The sequence below is a fragment of the Anoplophora glabripennis genome, unplaced genomic scaffold (genome assembly GCF_000390285.2).
Source record: "Anoplophora glabripennis isolate ALB-LARVAE unplaced genomic scaffold, Agla_2.0 scaffold36, whole genome shotgun sequence".
NCBI lineage: Eukaryota > Metazoa > Arthropoda > Insecta > Coleoptera > Cerambycidae > Anoplophora > Anoplophora glabripennis.
The window spans coordinates 1,124,489-1,136,851 of NW_019416310.1; positions in this window are offsets into that span (position 1 = coordinate 1,124,489).

A 12,363-nucleotide genomic window follows, 5' to 3' on the forward strand; every position below is an offset into this window, starting at 1 on the left:
ATTTCAAGAAAAAATTAAAGCAGTGTCTCTCGCATGGGACTCGTACCAGTTATTGACCAGGTTTTCTTCGCTCTTTTTATTATTATATCGCATAATTTAATTCTCTCTAGTTTGTTTTTGCATTTAGCTATTTTGTATATTTGGCATTAATAGTTTCCATACATTTGTTCTATGATTTCATTTTGTACATTTATTTAAAATTTTATCTTATTTTTTTATGGTAGTTTTTTATTTTTTTTACTAGTACCTACTTGTAATGATCCTATTTTCTCTGCTTATGTTATTTTTAGATTCCGTCAGATGCTTTAATTACTGTTAATATAAATTACTTTTCTAATTGCATTTCTATATAGTTTGATTTATTATCAAAATTAACCCCAACTTATTTCGAATTTTTAGTAAATTTCAACTAATAACAGATAAATCTCCCATGGTGTCGCTTCTACTATATTAGGTGTGACTAAATATAGTAACAAGCACCTAATTGCTTTTTAAACGAGGATTCACGTTTCCATTAACAGATTCACACAGATAGGGCCATTCAGTCGCTCGTAAAAATCCTGTACTGAGCTAATATTTAATCACATTAGAACCCTAGCGGAATATTTTCACATTCAGCGCCATGCTAGGCGACAGGAGTTTTATTCCTTGCTCGTTTCCAAGAAAATTTAATTATCAATTACTTCATAAGCGACTTCAGTGGTATCTTATTAAATCTTATTTAAATCTGAAAGGGTAATTTTAATATCTCAGAATTAAATTCGAAGAGGAGGGAGTTTTTTCCTGGCGCGAGTTCATAATTTACCGACAAGTGGGCAGAGAAAAAAATCAGTTCGAGAAAATAACTTTATTAAAACTCAAGTTCTAAAAATTTTGCAGATATTTAACAAAGACTTCACCATTTTTATAAAAAATGTAAAATGGTTTGTGTCGTTTCTGTCAGATCTATATTAAGGAAGTTTATATCGTCCTTATAAAGCGAAATTAAATTATTGACATCTAATTAATAACACCTAATGACAGTGAAGAATAATATAGTTTCGAAGTCAAAGCCTTAAAGGCGTTCTAGAATATCGGACATTTTATCAGTGGCAGTTATGTTAACATATTCACCCGCAATCTTTATTATACAGATAGATGTGCTATTCATATGATTGTTTATTCTGTCTGCGTTCTCTATAGATAACGAGGAGACTATATATTTTAGGTTAGCAAAGTTAATTTATTTTAGTTTCATTTTCATCATAAATGATTGTCTCTTTTTTATAGCGAGGGAAAATAATTTAAGACACATATATATGATATAAATCACATATCACAAATAACTTCAAGTAACACATTGAAAAATTTAATGTTAAATAATATATTTCAAAAAGGCTCTAAGTGGTTTTTACTCACATTCGTTATTGTAACGAGCGTTCAAATAAAAACGTGGTCAAGTTGGTTCTGAAAATTTTGACGTAGGGCGTAGCGTATAGCAAATGATTTTAAACGTCATCTGTCAAAGCGCTATATCGCTGCTATAAATTTGAATATTTTCGTTTTAAAAAGCGTTTAAAATGGTGTTTTCTCAAGAACAAAAAGTGTTTATCATAGAGTCCTACTTTAGAAATGGACGCAAGATTGATGGAATATGGAAGTATTCTATTGAGGAATGTTTCATAGAATTTCAAAATCAATTTCCCGGCGTTGTTGAGTACAAAATTTTTCAAAGTGCAGTTCAGCGTTGTGTTAATGTTTTTCGTGAAACGGGCAGTGTAACAANTTTACAAGGCGAATTGTATTTAACTGAAGGTAAATAAAGTAGGGTAATAGGGTAAGCGATCGAAATAAAAATGGAAAGAGCAGTGACAAAGCTTGAATATCAACCAGAAGTAAGAAAATAGGTGCCGAAGAAGTCCAGGTCACGCAAATGGAATCAACTCGTAATGGAAACACTGCCTCTAGAGGTTCATTTCGTTCGGTCTATCTGCGTCAAAACCAAATCCCGAATATTGATGAGCAAAAGGTCACTTCATTTAAATGTATCACATTCTTATCCGAGCATATTGCTTTGATATTCGCTTAATTTTATTTATTAGATTTCGCTCTCAAGGGGGTTTTCCTCTATCTGTTTCTTATTTCGTTGGGAATTTAGTTATTTGGCAAAAAATATCTATGTACATATTTGTTTTACTGCATATATTACTTTACTCTTTTTATAGAATGATACGTGGACATAATCTAAACCTTCAAATTTAAATCAGAACTCAAGTATATTTTTCTGCACGCAGTAGGCAGTGGATAAAAATTTAACTATTGCCGCTATTAAAGATTTTCTGCCTCTTTAATTCAGTAATTATACATAAAATGTTTTACGAGGGTGATTCAAATATATACGAGACCTTCACTCTAGAGTTGAGTGGAGTAGCTCTAGATTTACATAATTATTTCAAACTTCAAAGAAGGCCGACACTTATGATAACACATATTTTATACGTCGACCTTTTCTGAGCACGCAAATAGAGTACTGATCACTTTTTTCAAAGAAATAATTGACTTTTGGTTTTAAATACGTAAAAAGACCTTCTTGTGAAAATATCGAAAGCATAATTACAAAGATTTTCCTGTTAAATCATACCTACAATCCCACATAATATTATGCATTATATATTAACATTGATAATATTTGTAATATAGAGGTTTTAAATGATATACAGTAAGCCGGCTTTTTTATAAAAAGATCCTTAAGCGCTTTTTATAAAAATCACTTCTAGAAAATGTATTACATATTACTACATCTAGAATTTCACGTATATACAGCCCAAAAAACTTACTTAAGGTACATTTTCTGATGTTTTCAGGTGCTCCGTGATCTTTCAATGCGAAAAATTAAAAAAAGTTGTTCTAGCTTAGCGTTACACTTCATCACTTCCTGGATGGATTGTTCTATCATTGTCTTACTAAACATTAGGCTGATTAAAAAAAATCGAGTATTTTTTTTTCAAAATTCCCTCTCAAATAGATTCAGGGAGGTGAGACGACATGCCTGTAAAAATCGGAACGCTTAATATTTATAGGTCACTCATCGCGATTTTCTATTTTTCATTTAAATAACATGGAAAAAAGTATTTCTCAGTTTCAGAATTCTCTATCTTAATAACCAATTTAAATGACCGTATTCTTGTAGGGAATTGAACTTTTTACAAAAAATGTCCCTTATCATTTTTTGATAAACCTACTGGTACAAAAGTTATTTAAATTCAAAGATAAATTTATATGATAATTACACTTTTTTCTCCAGTTCCAGGTAAAATGATTAAAGTTATCATGAAATATTATAAAAAAGACATTTAGAAGTCAAAATTGATAAGTTTATCAAGTCTTTCAAATTAATATGACTGAAAAACTCACTCTTTAGTATTAAGCTATTATAAAAGCAAGGAATGGACTGTAACTAATGTAATGGCGACAAGAGAAAGAGAAAAAAGAAAACTATGCTAACTTGCCAAATGATGATGATGTACATATCACACTATTATGGTAAAACACACCAAAGGTAAAAGGAGACGAGTGAGGGAGGAAGGGGAGGATGTTGGCTACCGTGTGCACAATTTGATTTCACTACAAAAGTCAAAAAAAACTACTATTGTTTAAAATTAAAATGATTTATACCAATATTTGTATCGATCCGTTCGAATTCTATCACACGTCTGATTTTTTGTATTTTTTTTTTATTCAGATTTCTTCGTGGCTACAAAACAGTACACACAGCGGTATCTATTCCTTGGAGTTTAAACTATCAAAGGATTTCTAATATTTGAATCCATTTTTTGGCTTAAATATTCCCATTTCTGGGAAGAATCAATTAAAATCCTATTCCCCTATTTATATTATTAAATAGTATTTAAATTTTTTTAAAATTATTTCTTTACTAAATGTCATTTATCATTAGTAAAGAAATAGTCATATCAATTCGAAAGACTTGATAAACTTATCATCAATTTTTACTTTTAAATGCCATTTTTATAATATTTCATGATAACTTTAATCATTTTACCTGAAACTGGAGAAAAGAGTGTAATTAAATTTAAAAAAATTTAACTTTGAATTTGAATGACTTTTGTACGAGTAGATTTATCAAAAACTGATGAGGGACATTTTTTGTAGAACGTTCAATTTCCTACAAGAATACGGTCATTTAAATCCGTCTACTGGTTTTTAAGATATAAAATTCTGAAATTGAGTAATACTTTTTCCCATGTTATTTAAATGGAAAATAGAAAATCGCGATGCGCGACCTCTAAATATTAATATTAAGAGTTCCGATTCCGTATAATTTAGGTGTTTTTATAATTATTATTTTTTAAACTTAATAATTTTAATTATTATAATATTGCNTATTACATATTACTACATCTAGAATTTCACGTATATAAAACCCAAAAAAAAACCTAAGAGTGTCCATAAGGGGGGCATTTTAGAAAATCTAAGTTAGTCTCTTCACTGTATCTGTTGAACATACAGAAAATTGCGTATTATAAACACAATCACACCCAGCAAAATGCTTTTAGGAAACTATTAAATCGTGCATTATTCACAATTATTGAGTATCTTTACAAATTTGCTTGACAAAACGGGAAAGGTACATTTTCTGATATTTTCATGTGCTCCGTGATCTTTCAATGCGAAAAATTAAAGAAAGTTGTTCTAGCTTAGCGTTACACTTCATCACTTCCTGGATGGATTGTTCTGTCATTGTCTTACTAAACATTAGGCTGATTAAAAAAAAATCGAGTATTTTTTTTTCAAAATTCCCTCTCAAATAGATTCAGGGAGGTGAGAAAAAATCTGAACGCTTAATATTTATAGGTCACTCATCGCGATTTTCTATTTTTCATTTAAATAACATGGGAAAAAGTATTTTTCAGTTTCAGAATTCTATATCTTAATAACCAATAGACGGATTTAAATGACCGTATTCTTGTAGGGAATTGAACTTTTTACAAAAAATGTCCCTTTTCATTTTTTGATAAACCTACTGGTACAAAAGTTTTTCAAATTCAAAGATAAATTTATATTATAATTACACTTTTTTCTCCAGTTCCAGGTAAAATTATTAAAGTTATCATGAAATGTTATAAAAAAGGCATTTAGAAGTCAAAACTGATAAGTTTATCAAGTCTTTCAAATTATTATGATTCACTGTTTAGTATTAAGCTAATATAAAAGCAAGGAATGGACTGTAACTAATGTAATGGTGACAAGAGAGAGAGAGAGAAAAAAGGAAACTATGCTAACTTACCAAATGATGATGATGTACATATCACACTATTATTAGGTAAAAGGATACGAGAGAGGGGGGAAGGGGAGGATGTTGGCTACCGTGTGCACAATTTGATTTCACTACTATTTCACTATCAAAGGATTTCTAATATTTGAATCCATTTTTTGACTTAAATACTCACCATTTCAGGGAAGAATCAATTAAAATCCTATTCCTCTATTTATATTATTAAATAGTATTTAATTTTTTTTTTAAATTATTTCTTTACTAAATGTCATTTATCATTAGTAAAGAAATAGTCATATCAATTCGAAAGACTTGATAAACTTATCAATTTTGACTTTTAAATGCCATTTTTATAATATTTCATGATAATTTTAATCATTTTACCTGAAACTGGAGAAAAAAGTGTAATTAAATTTAAAAAATTTAACTTTGAATTTGAATAACTTTTGTACGAGTCGATTTATCAAAAACTGATGAGGGACATTTTTTGTAGAACGTTCAATTTCCTATAAGAATACGGTCATTTAAATCCGTCTACTGGTTTTTAAGATAAAAAATTCTGAAATTGAGAAATACTTTTTCCCATGTTATTTAAATGGAAAATAGAAAATCGCGATGCGCGACCTCTAAATATTAATATTAAGAGTTCCGATTCCGTATAATTTAGGTGTTTCTATAATTATTATTTTTATTATTTTTTAAACTTGTATAATAATTTTAATTATTGTAATATTGCAATTTTCATTAAATTGTTAATGTTTCGTTCAGTTTTCATCGTTTCTTTGGTCTAGAAATGAAGAGTACGCGTCAAGATCGTGAATTAAACGTCTGTAAGAAGGCAACCGCTCTCTTACATACATGGCTGCGCACCCTTCTGAACGCTCAATCGCTATTTGTTTATAGCTTCAAATAACAGTGGAAAAAATTAATGTTTACACTGCAATTACTCATAATTTGTAGTATTTAACGTGAAACTCAAACTCAACCTTTCAAACGCCGTCAGCAGAATTACAAAATACCGACGCATTCAAAAAATTGCAAAAATTGCATTTTTCGAGTTTTTAACGGCGTTTTTCTCGAAAACTATGCGTTTAACAAAAAAATTGCAAGGGACATTTTCATCTTAAAATGGGTCAAAGAACAAGAACGTACTTTTATTTTGCCAAAAACTAAGTTCTCAGTATTTTGCAAGTTTTTTGTTAATAAAAAACTTATCGACATCCGGGCAAACTTCTATCCAAAAAAATCGTGTTCTGCAGCTCAAAATACATAAAAAACACTTGGTTAACTTCATCTAAATGAAGGAGGCAATTGGGACCCCCCTGGCTACAGGACTATGAAGAACAACCATGAACTGAACAATAATAGTTCGACAATTTCTTCTTTTTATCGATAACCCTAGATAATGTCCATAACTGCTGAAGTTTTCCTCACACTATTTTTTAAATATAACACTGTTCAAAAGCAAACACTATACACAGTTTTAAATAGAATACAAAACGAAATGTCACACACAAGAAATGTTTTCCTTGTTTCACTAGTATCACTTGTCACCGCCAGAGGGCGAGCTCTTAGCTGCATTCGCGGATTCTTTAGGTTTTATGACTTATAATAACGAAAAATAAACCCCATAAAACACAATTTTTTGTTTCGTAAAACTTTCACATTTTTTAGATAATAAGAAGATTTTTAAATAAATTACAATTTTAATTGAAGTTTTCGTTGTAGTATCGTAAATAATTGTAAATTTAATTTAAAACATTATCAATTTCTTTATATTATTAACCTGATATTATAATTTTCCTGTCAATTACCCGTATTCTGGTTCGTCCTACTTCTTTTTGGCAGCACACCATAATGTCCTCATATTTGTTTCAGTTGTTGTTAATGTGGCAAATTTTCGTTGGAACTGACGTTACTTCCTCTCTCAACTTGACTGAATGCAAAATTAGCCGTAATTACTTTAACCTTTTACGACCCGGGGGCCACACAAAACCTCCTGAAATATTCAGAAGAACTATAAACACAATTAAAAAAGTAGCACGTTTTGCCATTTCGCCGGAATTAACTGCAGCTGTTTATTAATTAAGAATCACCTTCCAGCCATCCAGCGCGAGCCCCTAGGTGTTTCTTCCCCTTTTTTTGTCATTTATGTTTACACCAGAGTGAGTGATTAATGCTCTGCAAGCGCTCGGCGCTTCAAGTAAATTACTTTTTTTCGAGAAATTACAACCGTGCTAATTGTATAAATAAATTAGGGGATAAATTTCGCGATACGCCCTGTCTTCGGTGTTGGCACTTTTCCGTATTCTTCCGGAAATACGGTCACGGTACATAAAATATTTTCATTTTTTTGTACATCTCGATGTCAAGTGCAACTAAATGCGCAAAAATAAAAACAAAGTTCAACAAGTTGAAAAGTTGCCCACTCAAAAATTGTTCTTTATTGAATTTATGCATTGGGAGACAGTCAATTGTGTTTTTTGCTTGGTAATTTCAATGAATTCACATAAAATGTATTTAAAACATTGCAAATAATTTCATTCGAGTTATTTGCGAAGTCGCTGGTCACAATAGTAGTAAAAATTATTTAATTCCTAAATTTCTGAATATAACGGATGGTAAAGCTCTTAAGCTGATAACAAATAAATAAAACTATTTTCTAAATATAAATTGGAAAATTTGTAGTTTGTATTCGTTAGTTATCGACAAAACCTGCATTTCTGAGAAAAGAAAACCCAAATTTTATTTTTTAAGTGATTACTATAACAACTTTTTCCTATCAAATTAGGGTTTCGCTGCTCCAAAATAGGAATACTGTTTTAACAACTAAATAAATATATGTGAACATTTTTTTTTACAAATCGTTAATTACGGTTCGGAGCACTACAAAACAATTAAATAACGTATTTCAAATGCAATAAATGCCATTTATTTTTACTGTTAAATGTAGTTCTCACATCGACTGTATAAAATTAGTGATATTTGTGCTAAATTATTTACATGTGAATACTTTTAAACAAAATTTTCATGTAATTACATTTCACTGCAGATATTTAAATACATATTTTTTATTTGTCAGCACAGACCCCCTAGACTGGCCGTATCTAATTCCAATGCACGGGTACCAGTGAATGCAAAATCCGGGGAAGTGGAGTGTGGAAGGCAATCTGATCGTGCGCATCTTTAAGCAGATCCGGATTAAGTAATATTTTTATTACATATTAAACATTATATTGCATCTTATGACAAATATTCAATTTTAAGTTTGTAATTCAGAAAATAGTATATTCTAGTGTCATGTTAAATAAAACTACAAAATAATTTAAATATATTTATTGTCCTCTAAATAACATTAATTTATTTAATAATTGTCTTTTCGTAGATTTTACCGAATTAAATAATTTGACTTCATGATTTATTCGTACATAGATATACTTTTCATATTCAGGCCTTACAAGTTCTATTAAATGATTACAATTGTTAGGCAAATTATCAAATTGATGTTCATGCAAATTTTCAAATATGTTCACAGTTTTAATACATGATAAACAATTTTATTTTTCTAGCCTAGGTGTTCTGCTTTCATCATTATTAAAAAATTTTATTAATTTTTCTGTTTCTTGGCATATTGGATACGTCAAACAACCACGATCTTTAATAAAAATTGACTGTACGAATACTGTGTATTTGACATTAAACTATTTACACAGTCTTCACATTTTATTGGCTTTATTAGAGAACTTGTTATTACGAAACCGCCAATATATACTATAATGTACTTGCTAGTGTCCAGTACTGTTTTTTAATAGCCTTCACCCATCTTCGTTTTATGTCAACAATCCTTGGAAATCTGTAAAAATTTAAATATTAGGTTTGAAATAATCGAAGCGTACTTAATTTTTTTTTGTCATAAAACTCTCTGATTTTTCTAATCACATTTTGCCAACTCTCCTTTTCCAGGGTACTGAACATGAATCTGAAATTAGTTTTGTTTGCGATTTTTTCAATTGAAAAAATATTTAATTAATTTTCAACTATCTCGAAATGAAGGGAATTGGTAAAATTTCATAAAAATTTGAGACTCATTTTTCACTCATTCATTTATTATTTGATAATAACAATATCACGTTAATCACTACACAATCTGGGCGAACAAAATTATAAAGCTAACCCTGGAAATTTGTGACGTCAACCGAAAAATGGCGTACATATTTACCTTATATATATTTCTTTTTTTACTTACCTAAAGAAGGAAACTTTTCGCCCCTCTTCACCAACTCGATCACTTCTATTTATACAATACATTTGCCCATGATAAAACGTCTAATTATCGATATCACAGCGATGCGAACACGTCAAATGCTAGGACACGACTGAGCGCTAGGCTCCAAATCAGGCTCCGAAGTGTTTTCACCAAAGTCGCTCTATAAGCCAGTCTAGGTGGTCTATGTTTGTCAGTAATAAAATGGTGGTCTCCTTTCAATTGCGATCTTATATAAAGCAACCATATCGAAATATATATTTTTATATATGGCGCATTATACAAGGGTCACAGAACTTACTGTTCACCGGAATAAGGTATTTTTAGCATGATAAATAAGTATGTATTTCATAAATAAAAATTCATAAATATTTTTTTTGATTATCATGAAAGACAACGAACTTAAAATTGTTCAATATCTAATATAATACCATAAAATCTGCTACTTGCCTATTTGTTCTTTCGTTTTCATTATTCGTATTATGTAGTTTAATTCTGTTATCCTATTAAAATTATTTTTAATTTATCCCTACTGATTGGTAGTCAATGAGTGCATCTCTCATTAGATACTCTGCAAGTTGCATTTATTATCTTGTGACACGAATAAATAATAAAAGAATGTCAGCATTTGAATAAATGTTAACGTTTTCCATTCTTTAACAATAAATAAAACTCAAATAAGTATTCACTGTATGTGTTAAATTGACAACAATAAACTGGTGACAGATTAGGTGCTTGTTTTGAAGTTCCACTAAAAATTTCACAGCCATCCTCGCAAGAAATTATGCGATATCCGTTGACTGCACGAAAAACAGTAAATACCTTAAAAACCAGAAGAGATAGGTATAGGGAACCATTATACCATTCGAAAGAGAACAAAATTGTTCATCAGGTTGCGCAAAAATATACAGGGTGTTCCATTTAAAAAAAAAAGTTAAGATGGTTTAAAGTTGACTAAATTCGGCATTAAATTTCTACCACCCTGTATGAAATTAAGTCATTTTGAAATTATGGCAGGGAAGCTTAGAGTTTTAGTTATGTCCCCTATAAATTTTATCGCTCTAACTTTATTATTGTAAAATACACATCTTTTTGAATTAGGCAGTGCTTTTTTAATTTTTTTTGAAAAAAATTAAATATATCAAAAACGGTTAACTTTAAGAATAGGAAACCTTTATGAAAGTTCACCTAAAAATTGACGTAGAATCCAAAATTGCAATAATATACAGGGTGTTCCATTTAAAATAACGAAGATGACGTCAACTTCCGGTATAATAAGCGTTAGATGGACGCCATTATCTTAGTTGAGAAGGGCATCAAAAATCAAAGTAGTCTCTGAAATATGTCTAATGTCTCATCACCGTGGAACAGACCCTGTAGAATCAATTTTTGAATTAATGAAATTAGTTGACTTGATGGAAGAGCACTTTTTAGTAATTTTCGTCCTTATGTGTTACAATAGTTTGTGTATTTAAGTAAGGAATACTTTACTAGTATGTTTACTTTTTGTGTTTTGTGTTTACATACTTACAATTGTTTATATTTTATGTAATTCCCTTATTGAAATGTTTATATATGTAAATATTATTGAACTACCAAATCAAATTTTTGCAAATACCTCTGAAGATGTCTAATATAAACAAATAAAGATTGGGCTAGGGGCTTAAATAAGTATTAAATTATTTAATTTACTAAATTTTTATATAATTGTGTCAACCTTTGACGGAATTGTTGGGTTGTTACCATAAGAACCCAAGAAATTTCGAATTTCTAATTGTTATTCTAAGAAAGAAAAATTTTGTTCGAAATACTCTAATCATTTTTATACAATTTTTTTAGTTAAAATAAGATTACCAGACAACATATCGGCTCTAACCGTACAACTACTCCTTTCGCAAAAAAAAATGTTTTGGATTTTCTTTTTAAAGTACAATAAATATGATTTTAAAAACAGTATCGCCCTCAAGTCCAAACAAAGATTGGTGTAGAAATATTTATTTTTGATTGCAAAAAAAAAATAATTTCCACTCCACCGATTTCTGGACAAGTTTTTAAACAACTTTTGCAGTTTTCTTTTTTGTAAATGGATAATTTTATGATTGCTGTTGATTAATTCAACTGCGTAGTAAGTTTAGCAGTACTCATAGGTATTTTAAAATAGTTTTTTCAATAAAATGGATGCTTTCTAATAAGCAAAACTATTATTATTAATAAAATTAAATAAAACTGTCCAAAGCGCCCAGTGGCGTCGGAACTTTGGGGTCGTTAGTGTTTCTTATTTTGTCTGCTATTGGTTGACTAATTCTATCCAAATTCAACGAATTATAGAATTTTTTTCAAAAATTTAACACTGTATCTCAAAAACTAGATCGTTTAGGAGGCGGATTCAAATGAACTTTTGTTCTTAAAGTAGTCCGAGTCATTAGATATTTTTACATTCTTAAATTACATCATGTTGAAGAACAATCGTTATCATTAATTTATTGGAATTCTACGAATTCTACTTTCTATTCTAAGAATATTTCATTTTCAAGAACAATTTCCACGCGATTATTACTCATATGCTTGCTTAAACTTTAATCAAAGGAGTCTTGGAAGCACCGAAAACATCGTTTCAATTTGTTCCAAAAGCATCAAGCTACTTGATTTAATAAGAGTAACGTGACACGGGATTTGAACCCGATTATTATTTTCAGTAACGCGACGTATTAATTGTTATTTGGAGCACTCGCCAAATTGAGTTTTTTTTTTCGGGACGTTGACGCCCCGACGTATTCAGAAAACAAGTAATATTTCTACGTCAACAGCCTCATTGTCACCTTTCCAC